Source organism: Oncorhynchus masou, chromosome 9, assembly GCF_036934945.1.
Source record: "Oncorhynchus masou masou isolate Uvic2021 chromosome 9, UVic_Omas_1.1, whole genome shotgun sequence".
Lineage (NCBI taxonomy): Eukaryota > Metazoa > Chordata > Actinopteri > Salmoniformes > Salmonidae > Oncorhynchus > Oncorhynchus masou.
The window spans coordinates 30,264,606-30,287,024 of NC_088220.1; positions in this window are offsets into that span (position 1 = coordinate 30,264,606).

Sequence of the window (22,419 nt, forward strand, 5' to 3'; positions counted from 1 at the left end):
TTCACTTGGCTGTCTAGAATGGCTTTCCCGAACGCTGCCCGACAGCTACGCATATTGGATGGGTTACAGCTTATGAGCCAGAGCGAGTCTGGCTGTGTTTGTGTCTGCAAGTGCGTCTGTCTGCGCAGCTCATCTGTGCGAGATAACTCTTATCCTCTATGAACAAATCGGCACGGTCTTGATTCCCTGAAGGTATCACGGAATGCATTTGCCTGGCCCAGACAAATCGTTAAATATTAATGTCATATCCGAGTTGGTATCTCCAATCGATTCACTGACTTCATCACATTAGATTTGTGTGACTGTTCCGTGTTATCACGGTTGCAGTACAAACAGTGATTAGGGATATCATTGATGAAAGCTGGATGCTAGAGTAGGCTAAAGAGGAACTTGTGATGATGGTTTGCCAATAAGATGATAGAAGGTATTCACAATGTATTATGATATTGGTTTACATGTGCTTCATTTTCACTAGTGACAGGATAAACGTCTCCTGAAGAGGTTTGGTTTAATCTTCCATCAAACCGTCCGTTATTATGAAAATAATAACACTGGAGCTTGATGCAGCTGCCATTATCACACAGAGCAGCAGGAGAGCTCACCGACGCAGGAGAGGGTGTGTGTGTGTGTGTGTGTGTGTGTGTGTGTGTGTGTCTGTCACACCCTGACCTTAGAGCTTTTTATGTCTCTATTTTGGTTTGGTCAGGGTGTGATTTGGGTGGGCATTCTACGTTCCTTTTTCTGTTTTTGTATTTCTGTGTTTTGGCCGGGTATGGTTCTCAATCAGGGACAGCTGTCTATCGTTGTCTCTGATTGGGAACCATACTTAGGTAGCTTTTCCCCACAGGGTTTTTGTTGGTAGTTAATTTCTGTCTAGTGTTTTGCACCTTGCAGGACTGTTTCAGTTATTCTCTTGTTTATTTTTGTTATAGTGTTCAGTTGTAATAAAACAAGCATGAACACTTACCACGCTGCGCTTTGGTCCGATGATTCCTCTTCTTCAGACGACGAATACCATTACAGTGTCTCTATGTATATGCACACCTATTTATGTGTTTAGTGGCGATTTACCCCCCTCCACCCCCCTCTCTCTTCAGCCTTCCTCCTGGCCTCTTTTCCCTGCTGAGGTAGAGTGTGTGTGTTGGGTGGGGGTGACCATATTTAAAATTCCCAAATGTGGGACAGCAGGATGATTTTGCGGGACAGTGTAGCATACAAGCATTTGGCTGCACCCTCCCATCCTCACCCCCTGCCTAGCGGTGAGCGCTGTTGCGTTTTGGCCACATTTGATTTTCTTTTTGACTATTCAGCTGAACGTCCTAAGATCTCATAAGAAATGAGGTGGTGTTTTTGGTGTATAACAGTAACGTTATACTGTGCTATTATACTGTATTTGGTGCTGTTATGTAGAATACTAATGAACCATTCATCTTCCAAGACATTGATTCAGCTTTGATCTAACTTTACTAAACGAGCACCAGTGTGAGAAGTGCCGGAGCAAAGCTCTGTGCGGCTCCAGAACACTGCTGTCCGTGCGGCTCCAGAACACTGCTGTCCGCTGCACCGAAGCGCTCCTACTCCTCCGCAAAATTTGATGATGCAGAAACGAGAAACCACGTATGGCCTTTTTATGAAAATATTTGACCAAGAAAACATTTCTGGTTGATCTCAGGGAACGTAAAACAGTTAGGAAGGGAAACTGTTAAAACGGGATTGAGTGAAGTAGCAACAAATACTGTATGTTGAATGAGCAACTAATAAACATGGAGAGCCTCACGGAATGACCTTATTTCTTTCAGTCTAATACTGCCATTTACTTATTGTTGTAGATCTTCATTAGAAAAGCACATTTCACTGCATCTATCTGCTGACAATAAAAACATTTCTCTTTTGTAAAGCATCCTCTCTGCCCTAACGATGTAGCCCGCGCTACAGAGAACTATATATCAGTCAGCTAGTACAGGACTAGTAAAGGCCCAGTGCACTACTTTTGTGAAGACACATTTTGGAGATCGCTGCAGCACCCTCAGCACCCCTTCTTCCCGCGGCTATGGTCAGAGGGGTGCTGAAGATGAAATGGGTGGCTTGCTGATCTCCATGGCAGAGCCGTTGGTTAATCACACTTACAGCACTGTAATTACAGCTGTCACCGCCATCCGCTGTAAGTGCAGGGCCACGCACTGCCAGAGAGGGCTAACCCTACATGCCACACGCACCACGCCACGGCTCACACACACTGCCCCAAACACGACACACACTATGACACACACACAGACACAGAGGCAAGCAAATAGGCACACACACACACACACACACACACAGCAGCAGTCCCACACACGACAGCACCAGAGCGGCCCAAGACGGCTGTCTTCTGGCAGCTCAATCTTTAGCGCTTAGCTTAGCTTAGGATGACCATCTGGCTCAGCAACTCTGTCTCCCTCGCTCCCTCCCTCCTTACTCTCTTTCTATCTTTCTTTAACGCCTGTCAGCAGTCAGCAGAGCTGCGGTCTTAGCCATGATGCTAACGTGTCTCCCCACTTTTGTGCCGCTGCTGGTTGGTTGGTGGGTGTTGCTGGTGTGGTGTGTGTTTGTGTGTTCACAGATGGCATGTGGAGGGAGTGTGTGCGTGTGGTGAGTGCGGTGATGAAGAGCGCTGTCGGAAGCCCCAGACAGCTCCAGCTCGGGCGTCTCTCAGGCAAGTTGGTCCATCGGCAGGCATCTGGACTGGCTCAGCCGCCCATCGCTGCGTCTCCATTGGAGCTTCTCTACAGGGTACACTGTAGCAGCTCTCTCTCTCTATTAAAACAATGACTCCTTCCTTAACCCGTAGCTGTGTCTGTTTCAAGTTGATTGTCGGCGCTGATAGAGGATTAGTGGCAACACTACATGTGTTTACAAATGACAGGGACAATGACAATGTTGAGCCACGGAGAAAAGCACAGCAATTATATGTGTTCAGCACTTTGATCCGAGTTGACCTTTGGGCTTGTAGAGAAACTTCAAGGTGATTCATTGGGTTTGGAGACCCGTTTGGACCGTTTGCCTCTCTTTGTTGGTGGTCAGCTATGATTGAGGGGTCAGCTATGATTGAGGGGTCAGCTATGATTGAGGGGTCAGCTATGATTGGCTACAGAACACGCTAGATGCGGTATGGTATTAAATGCTGCATGGTTGTCATTAGGGTTGGGTGATATTACAATAGTATTGTCTGTTGAGGATGATGGTTGATGGTGACAACATTGTGATGTGAGAGATGATACCTAACCTAATTCAACTTGACTGGCACAGCGCAGTGAAGAGGAGTCAGGCAGCGCTATTTCAATAAGTATGTTATATTTACAGAACGCAAGAGAGTGATGTAGACAGAGCCAAGAGTTCCAGCAAAGCAGCATAAAATGTCAGTAAATATGTTTTTGTTTTTCCTCTCTCGAATGTCGTATGATCTGGGCCAATAGCCGAAGTCTATTTTGATAAAGGACAGTCCCGTGCCGCTGTCTCATGATCAAACAAGGAAGGAATATAACAGAGTTCCGTCTCAGAAAGTTTGACGTTTTGAATGAGCTAGAAACACGGGAAGGCCATAGATAAGGAGGAGAGAATTAGAAACGAACAAATAGCAAGGTAGAAAATCAAATGAGAAATTTGAACAAACCTTGTAGTTGAGCGAAGCGTTAAGACAGAAATGAAGCATGCGAGGCCAGGGTTACGGAGGTCAACATACATTACTTTGATTTCATTTCGACTCGTTTTTTAAAATGTCTTTATTCCTACCCCCATGTCTGTCTCATCTCTCCATTTGACATTTGTCTATGTTTTTGTTCTTGTGCATGTGCTTTCCCACCCCCATTAATATGAGATTGTAGGCAATTAAATTGGAATTCATCATGTCTGCTGCAAACCCTCAGAAAGAGTGCTGACGGTCTTTTGTTTCTGTAAGTGAGTGACAGGGAAGGAGGACATGACTTTTGACATTTGCGCTGATGAGAACAGTATAGTTTTGTGACTCGCCCTTCATTGTGCCTTTCCTATACCCACACGCATGGTCTGAGACACTAGAAACGTGTGCTTGTCCTCCTTACACGGACACACACAGACCTGGTACCCCTCCAGTGAGTGCCAGTAATTTGGTCGGTGGGCACATGGGGAGGCAGGAGACCCAGCTGTTTATGTTTTGTAACAGGCCTGGCACAGCTTTAGGGAGTCAGGGAGTCTAAACGCCACAGAGTCGACAAACACATCTGTTCCAGAGCATCACATGGACCTTGTTGTGGAGGTGTTGGTATAGTCGATTTATATTAGTGGGAGGCTGACATACCAAACCATTTTGGTTCCTACTGTGCTTCGGGCCTCAATAAACTATTTAGAAAAATAGGCTGTTGCCATGGTTATCAGCCTTTTTCTCATCAGTGTATTTAGGCCATTCGGCTTTATTTATTCCCATTAAACCCATGCCTTCTGTAGGAACCAACTGTTACAGAGAGCCGACCAATTGTTCTCCAAACAGAATGTCCAGTATTTCCCCCTTTGTTTGTAACCCGTCTGACATAAAGCTTTTACAACAAAGGATCCGGGGCTCGCTGGTGTTTGCAAAGGAAAAGGCTTTGACGAAAGTCCACCAGATCTCTATCGTAATGACCTAATAACAACCGATTGGGGTTGTTTTGCAGTTGAAAACACATGTTAGTCACACTTTCTTGATCTTCCTTGAAAATGTGATTTCTAAAAACACCTTAATATCACCACTGGGCTAAAATAGGAAAGAAGTTAGATACGACAAGAAGCTTTTGTGTCAAAATTAGCTTTTGCTCCCAACCTGTGCTTTCTCTCTCCCTCCTTTTCCCTCCCTCTCCTACTCTGATGCTTTTAGTGAGACCAAACTCCTTCATATCGCTCCTAAAGTGGACTGCAGCTGCAACCGAGGCAAATGACCTACCAGACATAAGGGTCAAGCTCTAGCAGAGGACACACACTTTGACAATGTTGTTGTTGTTGGTGGAATGGGCCGTAGTGGGCTGTGGACTGGCTGGTGTTTGTCCTGTAAACTGTTTATTTAGGCCCTTTGCACCTCGCTTAACAGGAAGCCGTCTCCCTCAATTGGATTACAGCTAATCAAATATCTAGACGTGTAGAGTCAACACACACAGGTGTGGTACGGCCCTCTCTCCCCCCAGCACCAAGGCCCACTCCTCCTTCCCCTAGCTCAAACTAGAAGGCTCTTTACTATAGATCTAGGATCAGATTACACTACCTCCGATCATATCAGTAACTATTAGCGCAGGGTTCAACAACTGGCGGCTTGCGTGCCGAATTTGGCCCGCGGGTGGTTTTATTTGAGTTTTCTGAGCAAAATGATGATTATTTTATTGTATTATTATTTCCATTGTTGGACATAAAATACTGTAAAAACACCAAGAAATCAGCTCCAAGTGATTTAAGAAGTCCCATGTATTCCCACGCCTAATATAGAGGGGTGATCGTATACAAATGTAAGCAAGGTTTCAAATGATTATGTTTTAGTCCAACATTAAATCTGTTTGGGCTTCTTGTGGTCACTTTGCAGTCTACAAATTATTAGTAGTTGTGTTCCGGCCCCCCGACCATCCCCTCAAGAAATAAATCGGCCCGTGACTGAATCTAGTTGATGATCCCTGCATTAGAGGATGGTACAACATCTGACATGGGATCAGTGGTTAGGGTGATCTTTTTTCTACTCTCCTCCTCCTTGTCTAGGGGCTGGGTTTAAGGCCTTTCCCAGTCTGATGTCACCCACTAGGACACAAGGCAACGTGTGTTTGAAGAGCGTAAAATCATCATTGGGCAATTCATGGGCACCAAAAGGGCACCATTAGTGAAGTGCAAACTGGTGATTGGTCCAGTTGGAAAGTTGGACCTCTACAATAACAAACTTGGAATTGAACTGCGAGGTGTTAGCATACCTGGATTTATATGATAAGGCATGTCATTACCCCTGAGGAATGGACTGAGATAGGTAGTGTATGTGGCCTCGCAGGAATGTTTATTTTCATAGCAGTATTTACCCGGCAGATGCCTAGTGATGGCAGCTGCAGCAGTTGCCGTGTTCTCATGTAAATTGTAGTGCCAGCTGTTGTGTTCCACTGACTTCCATCTCACTGAGCCTCTGCAAAGTTTTAGAGGTCAAATGGATCCTTAATAGGATCGGGAGTAAGAGAGTTGATTGTTGTTATGATATCCAGTACATTGTCTTGAGGAAACCGATATTCCTTGTGTGTGTGTGTGTGTGTGTCTACTACTCAACAGACTTTTCCTAGCCTGGAGGACAGATATAGACAGTACCGTATTGATTTGATTGGGACTGCATCCCAAGGCTGAATTGAGTAGTTTTGAGGAAGTCTCTAAAAAAAGAGCGATAGAGAGACAGGAAATAGACTAATAGTGAGATAAATCATCTTTCCCTAGCAACAGGCAGCTGCTACTGCTTGATCGTGTGCCTCCCAGGAAGTGACTGATATTGTTGTTGTTGTTCTTGTTTTAGACATATTCTTGATTCAAGAACACATCTAAGTCTAATGGCACAGGGCCCCCGTCTCTCTGGCTGACAGCAGGTTACCATGATCTTCAAGAGGCAGCAATGGGAATACGTTCCTAGAACAACAAAGAGATAAGGAGTTTATCGAGCCCTCCAAGCCCCCTCCGTCACAGTGAAGCTCACCTAGAAGCCCTCCCTCATCATGGGATCTGTGACAACACACACTTACTTTCGCTGCTCTTCACTAGTTCGAGGACAGTAGTTGTTTTCTTTGCCGTGTGTGTGTGTGTGTGTGTGTGTGTGTGTGTGTGTGTGTGTGTGTGTGTGTGTGTGTGTGTGTGTGTGTGTGTGTGTGTGTGTGTGTGTGCGCGCGCGTGCGTGCGTGCGTGCGCGCGCGCGCTTGCATATTCGTGCAAGTGTGAGTGTGTGCGCATGCAAATGTGTATGTCTATGTGCACATGCACACTTGAGCGCGTGTGTCTAGTTTGTGTCTGTGTGTTTACTATCTCTCTCCAGAATCAAAGGCAGACTGCAGTGCTTCTTCCTACTATTGGCCTATATCTGTTGGCTGGGGTTGGGGACCTATCAAGGAGAACATGCTAATTAAACTCCTGCTATCTCCACTGACTGACTCTCTTTCTTTAAGTTGTACACCATCAGCAATAAAGCATGAACAATGTAGGAAAATTTATTTCCGCATGAATAGCACAGGATCCGTAACAATGCATTGAAGCACAGTCATTGGGGAGCTAAGAACACAATAATCCACAGAGCGACAGGAGAGACAGACAATCAGTTAGGATGGCAGAATGCACACAGATGGGTAGACAGACGGATAGACAGAAGACAAAACGAATAATAGAGAGCCTGGCAGGTAGAGAGGCAGAAAGAAAAAGGCAGGCAGGAACATACCCCCCCCACCCCACCCCCCACTCCAACACTCTCCCACCCCCGCCCACTCCTTCACCCACCCACTCACCCACCCGCCCACACAGACTGCGGGCTGGTTGGTGGCAGTGCAGCCTGACAGTGTTTGGCAGGTACTGTGTCAGGGTTCAGTCCTGGCTGGGCAGGATCATTCTCCTGCACTAATTGAGTGATCTCGGGGTCCCTCGGGTCCCTGCAGAGGTCCCTGCATGCATGGGGACATGTCATCAGGAGTAGGTTCACCTGCTCACTGCCCTGGGTGCAAAGTGACACCAGGCCTCTGGGCCATGTCCATGAACGGGATGAGAGGGAAATGCTTGAAGCAGGCTGTCAGGTATTGTACTAGGATGAACAATAACGTGTGACAAGCGAGGGCTTTATTTACAGGGTCTTTATTTCTGATAGAAGTAAATCATTATTTATGTTACGGAATGTTGTTTTCCATCTTTTAAACTCTGCCTCTAAAATATGACAGGTGTTTCATCAAAGACAATGGTTGCTGTGGTGTCACAGGCAATTCAGTAAGATTGAGCAATAGATACAAAAATGTCACAGAGTTTATGCAAATACTTCCTCTTTCAATTGTCTTTTTGATTAGACTCATAATTTATACAAATTAATATATGCCAGACAGTCATAAGTGTTTTTGTGTTAACAAAATGGGAATCTTAATTTTTGTGTCGCTAAAAATAAATCATAGCACGTTGCTAGGCAACATAATGACATGACGCAGCGGGGAGTCAAAAACGAACCTTTGGCTGGAATTAGTCAAGAGGTGACAACTGAGTCCCATTCGTATTGGACAGGTCGTGGAGATTGTACAATTTGTCGATTCTTCAGAACAATAACCAAGACTTGAAAGGACAGCGCATGGAATCAACATCAGCCATGTTCAGTGATTGGCTTGGCAATCCAGTGCAAGTGTACGTTTTTTATGAGTCACAAATTCCCGGGCCTATTTACAGTACCCTACGTGGACTTAAGTCTGTCCACTTACACTTGAACAGAAGCATTCAACAGAGGACACAGAGACATTTAAAGCTTTTAAAAATCCGAAATGAAATGTATTGATTAACTTCCATCCGCAGTGAAATATTACGTTGGTTTTGAGATCGCCTCACTTGTCTCTTAGTCATAATGGACCTGCACATTTCTAAAAGGTTATGTCATGAGGTTTGAAGAGTCGTCCGGCCTTTTCTTATCGCTTTCTTCGTTCCAAAAAAGCATTTTGTGCCCTGTGTTAGTTTGTTTTTATATATATGTCTTAGCTCTCCTTGGTGAACACAGTTTAGATTCTCCCTAGCTTGCTGTGATTGGCAGATTTTTTTGCTCTTATCAGGGGCTGGGGTGGATATGTGGGGGGAGGCTGCGGTCGGCGGACGAGCTCCAAAGTAGTTTTGAAGTGTCTGTGAAAAGACTCCCCTTAATCCGTTTTATTTGCTCTGCTACCTCCGAAACCATTTGTCCACAGAGATCCCCCCTCCTCCCCTCCCCACCTTCCCTCCAGCTCCTCTACCCACCAGCCCAGCCCAGAGCCCAGGGATTTAGTATGGAGGTGCTAGAGCCCGCAGACAGTTAAAAAGAGCCATCTGGCCGAGGGGTGGGGGCGTGGTGGGGGAGCCGTGCTGGGCAATCAAAATGACGGACAGCAGTGAAAAGTGTTTTGCAGGCTCCCACATACATGTGAAGTAGCCCGACTTGTGAGCTTTCACAGCTCCCCCTGGTCTTCAGGTAAACACGAAGACCGCCATGGTATGCGTCTCGCCGCTTCAATCTGTGTGCGAGTGTGTGTGTGTATTGTGTTAGAACAACTGCCGACTTCATTTGGTTGTGTGTGTGTGCGTGTGTTTGCCAGCAAGCAGAGTTGGGGCGTGGGGTGATGAGGAGAAGTAACACAGTATTCATATTCCATAAAACACGTTTGGGAAAACCCTGGCGTTTGACACAGACCGACTTCTAAGCCCCGATGCAAAATGTGGCGTACAATCACCACTCACCCTTCTCTGAGCCAATATTATAATCCCATTCTCTTATGCTTCCATCTCTCCCCTTCACCCCCCCCCCCCCCCCCCCTATCGGCAGCCCCTTTCTCCTGCTCCAACCCCTGCTAATGTGGGAAGCTAGGCTTCATTTTTCACTATGCCTTTGGGGATCTGTTGTCAGAGAGCAGCCCTTAGGAAGTCTTTATTTCTACCAGGCAGGGCCTCTCACGTTCCTCCACCCGCTCCCTCCGTTCTCATGGCTGTCCCCCCCACCTGCTGAGAGAGCCTGATCCCAGCCAGGGCAGCGCTTCAGCGGGGGACAATTACCAACGCTCCCAAGCTTTGATCATCTGACCACATGGAAGCACAACAGCTGACCACATGTTTCAACAGACAAGAAGAAGGAGATGGAGGAGCAGGGAGAAAATAGAGGAGGTAGAAGAAGATGAAGGTGTTGTCTTTGAATTCAGTCAAGCCCCATGAGTCCCATTCCAGTCTGGGATCTGCCGGAGAGAGAGAGTTAGCTAGCTAGTATAATTGTTTAATTTGTGTTGTAAACAGTTTTCTTTTATGATCATGATTATGGATTTGGATCCCGGCAACCTTTACTTATTACTGACAATGTCTGGCCTCTGCAGCGTCTTATAAAGTCCACTTTCAACTTGCTTTCTTTCTCTTTTGTGAGTGTGGCAGAGAAAGAGAGAGAAGTAATTTGAGGTGGTGCTTGTAAACGTGAGTGCTAATTCTCCTGCCATTGTCAGCCAAATTGTCACTAGGCCAGCTGGGCTGCTACTGCTTAGGCTGTCTCCTCTCCTCTCCTCCCAGCCCCAGCCTCTGCCTGGTAAGATGGATTCAAAGGCCTCTCTCTTCCACAATATAACCATGGCCCCATGTGGACCCACAGAAGTCACCCCAATGACATCCAGTGAACCAGCTCACCGTGTGGAACAGGAAGACTAGGCCTTTTCAAAGAGAGAAGGAGAAAATACTCTTCTAAATTATACAGTTATGTTGTGCTCTGACTGTAGACAGAGAGGTTAGAGTGAAAGGAGGATGGATAAGTTAGATGTTGATTTTAGAACATAGCCAGGAATATACCGTGCATAATAGTGCAGTTGCAATAACAATGGTGTATCAGTGCACACAGAAAGTTGCATTAGTGGGGAAAGTAAATGTTGACACTGGGAAGATCTGTAGGAATTCAAGGGGGTGAGGTTTTGGAGCAGATTGCAATGCATTTAATATCTTCTGTGAACCACACTAACTTTCATAACCATCTAGGTAACATTTCCAGACACTGCCAAGGTGATCATGTGGCTTTGCAGTGCTGGCAGTAATCGTGATTTTGAGTAGAACATCTCACATAGCAGTTGAGAGTGTTGTGAAGTTGTGTGGATCACCTGGTTCTGTCTGCTGGTGGCTGGGCCTCCAGTGGTGCACACTGGGACATGAGGTCTGAATTAGTGGGCTGGGTAGAGGCCGGAGGGGTGATGGTGGTGGGAGGTGTTTGTTTTTGCCTGTTTGCCGGGGATGGCCTCTTGGAGTGTCCCAATTGTGAAGGAGATCTCTTTACCACATTAAGGGCGCCTGAAAAGAGCCTCTTCACCGCCACTTGGGCCCAGGCTGGAATAACGGGCACTGTTTTGACTGGCTGACACCTTTTATTGTGACCCAGCGCTCTGCTCTGACGACCAACAGCCTGCTCCTGCCTCTACTCAGCCCAGTATGACCTTCAGAGAATATATACATGGATATGTACCAACACACGTAGGTCTACTCATACACCTGCATGGATGCACGAACACACGCATATAAATGAACTAAATTGTAATTATATCTACTGTATTTCCATGTTTATATACCAGTGAACATTGTAAATACAATTCATCTGTTTGTGTCTGTGTAATGAGAAAATCATTAAATATCTCTACTTTTTGCCTTTGTAATAATTTAGAAATTACTTTTCTCTGCGCAGCAATACCTCCTAATTACTTTTCATTTTTGTTCTTGATAAATAATGTTATATATCAAAATAAAAATATAATTTCTACTATTTCAATTAGGGTTGCAAAGGTTCGGAAAATCCAGTAAATCTCCAGAATATTTTCTAATCTTTACAGGAAAATGCCACGGGCACCTTCTGATGTGTGGAGACATTTCACTGCAGCTAATGTAGAAGGAAAAGCTGTGTGCATTTGCAAATACTGTGCCAAGTCATATGTGAAGAATGCAACAAAGATGCAGGATCATCTGGCCAAATGCATAAAGTTCCCTCAGCGCTCACAACAAGCAACCTCTGACAAAAGTCCCTCTACTTCTTCAGACACCTTATTGCAATCATCTCTGATGGGTGGTCGAATGTTTGTGGGCAAGGAATAATTAACTACATCATCTCCACCCCTCAACCAGTATTCTACAAGAGCACAGACACAAGGAACAACAGACACACCGGTCTCTACATTGCAGATGAGCTGAAGGCAGTCATCAATGACCTTGGACCACAGAAGGTATTTGCACTGGTGACAGACAATACTGTGAACATGAAGGCTGCTTTGTCTAAAGTGGAGGAGTCCTACCCTCACTTCACACCCATTGGCTGTGCTGCTCATGCATTGAATCTGCTCCTCAAGGACATCATGGCACTGGAAACAATGGATACACTCTACAAGAGAGCCAAGGATATGGTTAGGTATGTGAAGGGCCATCAAGTTATAGCAGCAATCTACCTCACCAAGCAAAGTGAGAAGAATAAGAGCACCACATTGAGCACCCGTTGGGGTGGTGTTGTCATCATGTTTGACAGTCTCCTGGGGGGAAGGAGTCTCTCAAAGAAATGGCCATATCACAGTCGGCCGATATGGACAGCCCCATCAAGAGGATCCTCCTGGATGATGTATTTTGGTAAGCAACCTGAAACTCCTGAAACCTATAGCAGCAGCCATTGCACGGATTGAGGGGGAAAATGCCTCCTGTTTGATGTTAAGACTCTGCTTACAGGTGTAAGAGAAGAAATCCGTACTGCCCTTCCCACTTCACTGTTGCCCCAAGCAGAGGAAATTGCAGTTCTGAAATACATCAAAAAGCATGAAGACTTCTGCCTGAAGCCCATATACGTCGCAGCGTACATGTTGGACCCCAAGTATGTCGGCAAGAGCATCCTGTCAGGTGCAGAGATCAACAAGGCCTATGGTGTCATCACTACCATGTCTCGTCACCTTGGCCTGGATGAGGGCAAGGTTTTTGACTGTCTGGCAAAGTACACTTCCAAGCAAGGGCTTTGGGATGGAGATGCAATATGGCAGTTGTGCCAACATATCTCATCAGCCACCTGTTGGAAGGGACTTTGTGGATCTGAGGCTCTTTCCCCTGTTGCCTCCATCATCCTCCAAATCCCACCAATACCAGCCGCCTCAGAGCGCAACTGGTCCTTGTTTGGGAACACACACACCAAAGCACGCAACAGGCTGACCAATACAAGGGTTGACAAATTGGTGGCCATCCGGGCACATTTGAGGCTTTTTGAGCCTGACAACTGGCCATCCTCAACAAGGTTGGAAAGTGACAGTGAAGATGAGGCCTCATAGTCTGATGTTCAAGAGGTGGACATTGAGGAGGTCCAGGGAGAAGACATGGAAGCCTGAGAGGAACATCACCAAAGCTTTACAGATTTATGTTGAAAGCATTTTGGGAGATGCGCTAGATCATTGGGAATCATTCATTATTTCAATATTTCCTTTCTACCGTTAATTCCCATATATTCCCTTTAATTCCCACAGAATGTTTCCACCTCTGAATATTCCCCAAAATGTGCAACCCTAATTACAATTTATATTTCCATTACCATTATATTCATTATTGAATACCTAGTGTTGTTGAATTTTAAGTACTTGCATTGAAAGGATTGTGTTTTACATTATTATCCTCATCTTAAAGGAAGTGATGCCTCATAACAATAATTCAACTTAATTTATTTTTAATTTGTTTAATAAAGAAAGATGGAAAACTTCTCCCATACAAAAACAATTATACATACGATTTTGTCTGTTATGCACATGTTTCATTGTTCCTCTAACACAGCATGTTATTTTCCCAAAGAGGAAGTCATTTTATTATGTAACATTTCTGGTACTGGTCATTTGTGTATCCTACCTAGTTCATAATCATTTTATCCGGCTGTTAAAAATAATTAACAAGTCATGCTCTTTTGTCGTCCACCATTTTAAGTCCTCGGTCCAGCAATGAAAGGCTTTTCCATAAGCACGGTCACATAATAGTGTCAGGATCCATTTTAAAGTGCTGTAATTCAGGGGTTTACAAGGTCCCATAAAAACCCCAACATGCCCCGATAATGAGAAGCATGAATGGAAACTTAGAGTTCCTTGTGGCCCCTGAGAGAGAGATGGAGAGAGAGACAAAGACAGAGAGAGAGAGAGAGAGAGACGGAGAGAGAGAGACAGAGAGAAAGGGAAGAGAGAAAGGGGAGAGAGAGAGAGGGAGAGAGAGAGAGAAAGGGGAGAGAGAGACAGAGAGAAAGGGGAGAGAGAGAGAGAAAGGGGAGAGAGAGAGAGACAGAGAGAAAGGAGAGAGAGAGAGATACGGAGAGAGAGAGATACAGAGAGAGAGAGACAGAGAGACAGAAAGAAAGGGGAGAGAGAGAGAGAAAGGGGAGAGAGAGACAGAGAGAAAGGGGAGAGAGAGAGAGAGGGGGAGAGAGAGAGAGAGAGAGAGAAAGGGGAGAGAGGGAGAGAGAGAGACAGAGAGAAAGGAGAGAGAGAGAGAGAGATAGAGAAAGAGAGAGACAGAAACACAGGCACAAAGGGGTGTCGCTAACAAAGGCAGTTAGTCTGGGCTCTCGTAGCAGCTAACCACCTATAACTACAGTTTACATTTACATTTAAGTCATTTAGCAGACGCTCTTATCCAGAGCGACTTACAAATGCAAGGTGAGAGAGGGAGGGAGGGAAAGAGAGAGATAGAAAGACAGAGAAAGGAAGGAAAAGGCCAGAGATCGAGAGAGGGGGGAGAGGAGAGGGGCGGGGGAGATTGTATTAGACATTGTACAGCTGAAAGGACTGCTGTGATTGGTACCACTGTCTTATCAAGGTTTACAACAGTGTTATTCAGGTTTAAAAAGTGTTATCCAGGTTTAAAGGGTGTTCTCCAGGTTTACAACATTGTTATCCAGGTTTACAATGGTGTTATCCAGGTTTAAAACAGTGTTATACAGGTTTACAATGGTGTTATCCAGGTTTAAAGGGTGTTCTCCAGGTTTACAACATTGTTATCCAGGTTTACAATGGTGGTATTCAGGTTTAAAACGATGTTATCCAGGTTTACAATGGTGTTATCCAGGTTTAAAAGGGTGTTATCCGGGTTTAAAACGGTGTTATCCAGGTTTACAATGGTGTTATCCATGTTTACAACGGTGTTATCCAGGTTTAAAACGGTGTTATCCAGGTTTACAACAGGGTTATCCAGGTTTACAATGGTGTTATCCAGGTTTAAAAGGGTGTTATTCAGGTTTAAAACGGTGTTATCCAGGTTTACAACAGTGTTATCCAGCTTTAAAATAGTGTTAACTAGGTTTACTCTAGAAGAAAAAGAAACGCACACCTATTTAGGCGAGGTGCTGCCTGGTGGAGTAGAAAACTTGAAAATAAAAGAGCCGCACACTCTAGGAGCTCAGATGTAAAAATGTAATTTCCAACATTTCGACAGCCAAGCTGTCTTCATCAGGGTATACTCACAAACACTGCGGTGTGACTATAACACTATATAAACAAGTCATCCCGCAGTGTTTGGGAATATACCCTAATGAAGACAGCTTGGCTGTCGAAACGTTGGTAATTACATTTTTACATCTGAGCTCCTAGAGTGTGCGGCTCTCTTTTATTTTATTTTCAAGTTAACTAGGTTTACAACATTGTTATCTAGATTTACAATGGTGCTATCCAAGTTTACAACAGTATTATCCAGGTTTAAAAGGGTGTTATCCAGGTTTAAAGTGGTGTTGTCTAGCTTTAAAATGGTGTTAACTAGGTTTACAGCATTGTTATCTAGATTTACAATGGTGTTATCCAGGTTTAAAAGTGTGTTATCCAGGTTTACAACAGTGTTATCCAGGTTTACAAAGGTGTTATCCAGGTTTAAAAGTGTGTTATCCAGCTTTACAACAGTGTTATCCAGGTTTACAATGGTGTTATCCAGGTTTAAAAGGGTGTTATCCAGGTTTAAAAGTGTGTTCTCCAGGTTTACAACAGTGGTATCCAGGTTTACAATGGTGGTATCCAGGTTTACAATGGTGTTATCCAGGTTTAAAAGTGTGTTATCCAGCTTTACAACAGTGTTATCCAGGTTTACAATGGTGTTATCCAGGTTTAAAAGGGTGTTATCCAGCTTTACAACAGTGTTATCCAGGTTTACAATGGTGGTATCCAGGTTTACAATTTAAAATGTGTTATCCAGGTTTAAAAGTGTGTTATCCAGCTTTACAACAGTGTTATCCAGGTTTACAATGGTGTTATCCAGGTTTAAAAGGGTGTTATCCAGCTTTACAACAGTGTTATCCAGGTTTACAATGGTGGTATCCAGGTTTAAAAGTGTGTTATCCAGCTTTACAACAGTGTTATCCAGGTTTCAAACGGTGTTATCCAGGTTTACAATGGTGTTATCCAGGTTTAAAAGTGTGTTATCCAGCTTTACAACAGTGTTTTCCAGGTTTCAAACGGTGTTATCCAGGTTTACAACAGTGTTATCCAGGTTTACAACGGTGTTATCCAGGTTTACAATGGTGTTATCCAGGTTTACAGTGGAATGGACAGGAATTAACAGTCCCATAGGCTTTTTCCAGTCAGTGATATCACATGGACTAGTGTCACAGGTCACAGACAACTCAAGCACATAACTCATCTTCCTTTAGTCCTCCCTGACAGGCTCTTTATGGCGCCCTGACCTGTGTGTGTGTGTGTGTGTGTGTGTGTGTGTGTGTGTGTGTGTGTGTGTGTGTGTGTGTGTGTGTGTGTGTGTGTGTGTGTGTGTGTTTGTGCATGTACTTGTGTTCTTGCGTATGAGTGTGCGTGTGTGCTTTTGTGCATGTGTTTATGTCCGGTGTGTGTTGCGTATGTTTGACGTGTATCCAATGTCAGACAGCTCACTAAAAATATCTTGGTCATCCGTACAAAGTTCCTTCTGTTTAAGATCAAATAAATAACTATGAAGTCATGTGATGGCAGGCCTGAAGTCAGTGGAGCCTCCTCACTGAGCACACAAACTCTATTTCAAAGCACACAGAATGTCAACTGACTAGTGAAAAGGTCAGGATGTTACAACAAAGCCTCTGTGTGTGTGTGTTAGAAGGTTATGGGGTGGGATATTCTCACTGAGTCATGTCAGTAAATCCTGTCACCAGCCTCGGATGTGGCCATGAGGCCACCACAGGACGTTGCGCTGCATGCCTATAGTGTTTGTGAGAGGTCTAGAGATTTACCTGTAGTCTTGCTAAACTCAGTCCCTCTCCTTCTCAACTCAGGGCGAACCAGAGGCCATACCAGGAGACTTAGATCAACTAAAGGGGGTGGCAGGTAGCCTGGGCCAGTAACCCAAAGGTTTCTGGTTCGAATCCCTGAGCCGACAAGGTAGAAAATCTGTTGATGTGCCCTTTAGCAAGGCACTTAACCCTAATTGCTCCGGGTCACCGCAGATAACGACTGACCCTCCGAGGGTGTCTCAGGGGGAGTTGGGATTTGCGAAAAAACACATTTCCATTTCACACATGCATATAATACACACTTATACATGAAAGCAACCATCAAATGTTTCCTGTTTTTACTAGCTTTTCAACAATGGTTTGATAGTTTTATCAAAGTTAGAAAGTCTTCTGAAGTTAAAGGCGTACAGTATGAAAACAGGCAGCTGCTAGGTCCTGTGTCAGCGAGTGTGGTTGTGTGTGATTTACGCTCAGGTGTAAAGCTGGGCTTGTGTACTCCCAGCCAAGAGCGCCAGGGAGGCTGGAAACAACTATAAATCACCTAGCACTCGGGCAGAAGAAATCATATGAAATCTGGGATTGCACTGCAACATTTTACGTTATTACTGGAGATCATAAATGTTACATAAAGAAGCTTGGCCCAGAGTGGTGGAGCGGAGTGGTCCCTGGGTTATTGTTCTGACCACAATAATCCTGGGTTGAAGGAGGTAGGATTAAGTTGCGTTTAGTCACTCAGTGAGTTTTTATCCCCTACGATGCATGTTAGAATTTGGAAAAGGTAAACTGATCATAGATTTGTACCCAATAGAGTGAGTTGGAGAGGACTGGAACGTGGAGTGAGGTGACATATGGGTCAGTCTTTCTGTCTTTCTCTCTGTCTATCTGGCTCTTTCTCGCTCTCTCTCTCTCACTGTCTTTCTCTCTGTCTATCTGGCTCTTTCTCTGTCTATCTGGCTCTTTCTCTCTGTCTATCTGGCTCTTTCTCGCTCGCTCTCTCTCACTGTCTTTCTCTCTGTCTATCTGGCTCTTTCTCTCTGTCTATCTGGCTCTTTCTCTCTGTCTATCTGGCTCTTTCTCTCTCTCTCACTGTCTTTCTCTCTGTCTATCTGGCTCTTTCTCTCTGTCTATCTGGCTCTTTCTCTCTGTCTATCTGGCTCTTTCTCGCTCGCTCTCTCTCACTGTCTTTCTCTCTGTCTATCTGGCACTTTCTCGCTCGCTCTCTCTCACTGTCTTTCTCTCTGTCTATCTGGCTCTTTCTCGCACTCTTTCTCTCACTGTCTTTCTCTCTCTCTTTCTTTTTCTCTATCTTGCTCTTTCTCTCTCTATCTTCATCTCTCTCTCTATCTTGCTCTTTCTCTCTTGTCTATCTTCTTTTTTGTCATTTCTCTCTCTTTCTCGCTCGCTCTCTCTCACTGTCTTTCTCTCTTTCTTTTTCTCTATCTTGCTCTTTCTCTCTCTATCTTCATCTCTCTCTCTCTATCTTGCTCTTTCTCTCTTGTCTATCTATCTTCCTTTTTCTCATTTCTCTCTCTTTCTCTCTCTCTTTCTTTCTCTCTCTCTTTCTCTTTCTCTCTATCTTCCTCTTTCTCACTCTCTCTCTCTGTCTTTTGCTCTTTCTCTCTGTCTATCTATTTTGCTCTTTCTCACTCTCTCTCTCTGTCTTTCTCTCTCGCTTCCTTTCTATTTCTCTCTCTATCTTGCTCTTTCTCTTTGTCTCTCTCTATCTTCCTCTTTCTTGCTCTCTCTTTCTTTCTTTCTTCCTTTTCTCTAACTCTCTCTCTGTCCCACCTCAGCACTAATAAACAGTGGCCACAGCTGATGCCAGCCACTGAAAATGAATTATTCATTAACATGTCAAATCAATAATGACACAGGCCTCCCCAGACCACTCTCGGTGGCCTACTTATCGGTTTTAGGGAGAGGACAGATCATTTTGATGAAGGCTTGCTAAATTCAGGAGGGTTTTTAGGGGGCTATGTTCACAGTAGTGGATGTTTCTGGGCTCATGCTGAGGTGAATTGATTGTCGTTTTTAGCGTGAGACTTGACTATTAGGATGGCAACAATAACAGAGTGAGAGGTGGAGAGAAACTGGCGCCCATGATTAATATGACACTTTTGTTCAGGGGAAGTGTTAGGAAATAGAAGCAGAGGCCTGGTTGGGTAGGCGCTGTTGCCGTGGCATTAAGGGCATGGGCACATTTGGATGGTTCAGTGGGCATGGCCCACCCCCTGCCCCGACACTTCTGTTCAGATGTCACTCACTGTCGCACCAGCCTGTAATTTTCCATCAACTGTAACTGTGAGGGAGCATCACCACCCAGCAACTTTTAAAATAATAAATAATTCATTAAATAATCAGTATCTCCACAACAATCTATTTCTTCTGTCAATCTAGCAGCACTCAAAAATCATTATGAAAGATAGAGGCATGGCGAGAGAGTGGGAAAGAGCAAGAGAGGGAAAAACTGATGAAAGCCAAATGAAAAGAATTAAAAGCATGGGATATTAAAATGCTTTTTACTTCTACGCCTTCGATTACTTTTAATTGGGTCCAATTTTCGGTCAGAATAGCCGGTGTGGGTGGATTTGTGTGTGTGCGTGTAGTGTGTGTGTGTGTATTTGTGCACATGTGTGTGTCTGTGTGGGACATGACTGATGTCTGAAGGCTGACTGTATGGTAAATGACCAAGCGGTGGATATGGAGATATGAAAGGCCTTCATGGTGACAAAGACAGCCATAATGAGAAGCAGACATTGGGGGGAGGGGTTGTTATGGTACAGGATCCACCTTGTTCCCCTCTAAACTCATCCATGTCACATGAACCCCCACCCTCCAACTCGTCACCATTCTTGACACACCTGTATTTGGGGACTTTCTCACATTCTTCTCTGCAGATCCTCTCAAGCTCTGTCAGGTTGGATGGGGAGTGTCGCTGCACAGCTATTTTGAGGTTTCTCCAGAGATGTTCGATCGGGTTCAAGTCCGGGCTTTGGCTGGGCCACTCAAGGACATTCAGAGACTTGTCCCGAAGCCACCCCTGCGTTGTCTTGACTGTGTGCTTAGGGTCGTTGTCCTGTTGGAAGGTGAACCTTCACCCCAGTCTGAGTCCTGAGCGCTCAGGAGCAGGTTTTCATTTAGGATATCTCTGTACTTTGCTCCGTTCATCTCTTCCTCATTCCTTACTAGTTTCCCAGTCCCTGCCGCTGAAAAACATCGCCACAGCATGATGCTGCCACCACCATGCTTCCCCGTAGGGATGGTGCCAGGTTTCCTCCAGACGTGACGCTTGAAATTAAGGCCAAAGAATTCAATCTTGGTTTCATCAGACGAGAGAACCTTGTTTCTCATGGTCTGAGAGTTCTTTAGGTGCCTTTTGGCAAACTCCAAACGGGCTGTCATGTGCCTTTTACTGAAGAGTGGCTTCTGTCTGGTCACTCTACCATAAAGGCCTGATTAGTGGAGTGCTGCAGAGATGGTTGTCCTTCAGGAAGGTTCTCCCATCTCCACAGAGGAACTCTGGAGCTCTGTCAGAGTGACCATCTGATTCAGGGTCACCTCCCTGACCGAGGTCTTTCTCTCCCGCTTGCTCAGTTTGGCCAGGCGGCCAACTCTAGGAAGAGTCTTGGTGGCTCCAAACTTATTCCATTTAAGAATAATTGAGGCCACTGTGTTCTTGGTGACCTTCAATGCTGCAGACATTTTTTTGGTACCCTTCCCCAGATCTGTGCCTCGATACAATCCTGCCTCGAGGGCTCTACGGACAATTCCTTCAACCTCATGGCTTAGTTTTTGCTCTGACATGCACTGTCAACTGTGGGACCTCAGATAGACAGATGTGTGACTTTCCAAATCATGTCCAATCAATTGAATTTACCACAGGTGGACTCCAACCAAGTCGTAGCAACATTTCAAGGATGATCAATGGAAACAGGATGCACCAAAAGGTCTGAATACTTATGTAAAAAGTTGTTTCTGTTTTTTTTATTTGTAATAAATTTTCAAAAATGTCTGCAAAACTGTTTTCACTTTGTCATTATGGGGTATTGTGTGTAGATCAATAAGGGATTTTTTTCAAATCCATTTTAGAGTAAGGCTGTAAGGTAACAAAATGTTGAGAAAGTCAAGGGGCCTGAATACCTTCTGAATGTACTGTATGTATGGTGTCATCTTTACATTGGAAGTGACCGTGTGGGATCCCCTCAGAGGTTAGCCAAAGTTCCCTCAGACTGGGGGGTACATAGTGTTGTTGGCAGTTAGCTGTGGTAGCCCTTTTTTTCTTTCTTTTTTTAACCCCAATTTCGTGGTGTCCAGTTGGTAGTTACAGTCTTGTCTCATCGCTGCAACTGCCGTATGGACTCGGGAGAGGCGAAGGTCAAGAGCAATGCGTCCTCCGTAAACACAACCCAACCCAACCAAGCCGCACTGCTTCTTGACATAATACCCACTTAACCCAGAAGCCAGCTGCACCAATGTGTCGGAGGAAACACCGTGCACCTGGTGACTGTGTCAGTGTGCACTGCGCCCGGCCCACCACGGAGTCGCTAGTGAACGATGGGACAAGGACATCCCCAGCCAAACCCTCCCCTAACCCGGACGATGCTAGGCCCATTGGTCTCCCGGTCACGGCCAGCTGCGCCAGAGCCTGGAATCAAACCCAGAATCTCTAGTGGCACAGCTAGCACTGCGATGCAGTGCCTTAGACCACTGTGCCACTCGGGAGCCCAGTGGTAGACCTTTTAATGGCTGATTGTCATTTGTAGCTGCCTGGGGTTGGATTGTGGCTGTGTTGGGTTGTTGGATTGCTGGGCTGTTAGGTTGTTGGATTGCTGGGTTGTTGGGTTGTTGGATTGCTGGGTTGTTAGGTTGTTGGATTGCTGAATTGTTGGGTTGTTGGATTGTTGGATTGCTGGATTGTTGGATTGTTGGGTTGTTGGGTTGGAGGCATGGGGAACTGACTGACTGCTCTGTTCACAGGAAGAGGTGTCTTTATCATTGCCAGATGCATGAAGCTTGTAAAAGACGCTTATCAGTCTGCAGCTTCAATCAAATTCTCCTCTACTTTGCCCTTACAGTGTTTTGTCTCGCACAATCAGTCGAGATATCACTTCCAATCACTTCTAATCTGCTAGATTAAGAGTGCCCATGTGTGCCCGACATTAACCGTTTAAATTGTACTAAAGACTGCAACTCTTTCTGGGATTCAGAAACAGTTGTTGCTTCTGTCTCATGCACTTACTCACGGCTCCAGATTGAGTTGGTATTCATTGACTTTAGTTACTTCCCCCATCGAGACGTGGCTTGGGCTTCTTTTTTTTTTAAATCTCTGGACCACTAGAAACTGATTGGAGCAGAAACAAACACGCCCAGTTTCCCCCTTCTGCCAGACCTCACAATGAATGGGCTGATTTTTTGCATAGGGGTCCCTCTCTCAGGGGGCCAGCTGGAATTAGAAGTGGATTAATAATTTTAAACAAGGCTAAACCGCTTGGGCTGTCTGTCTACTATCCTCCTAT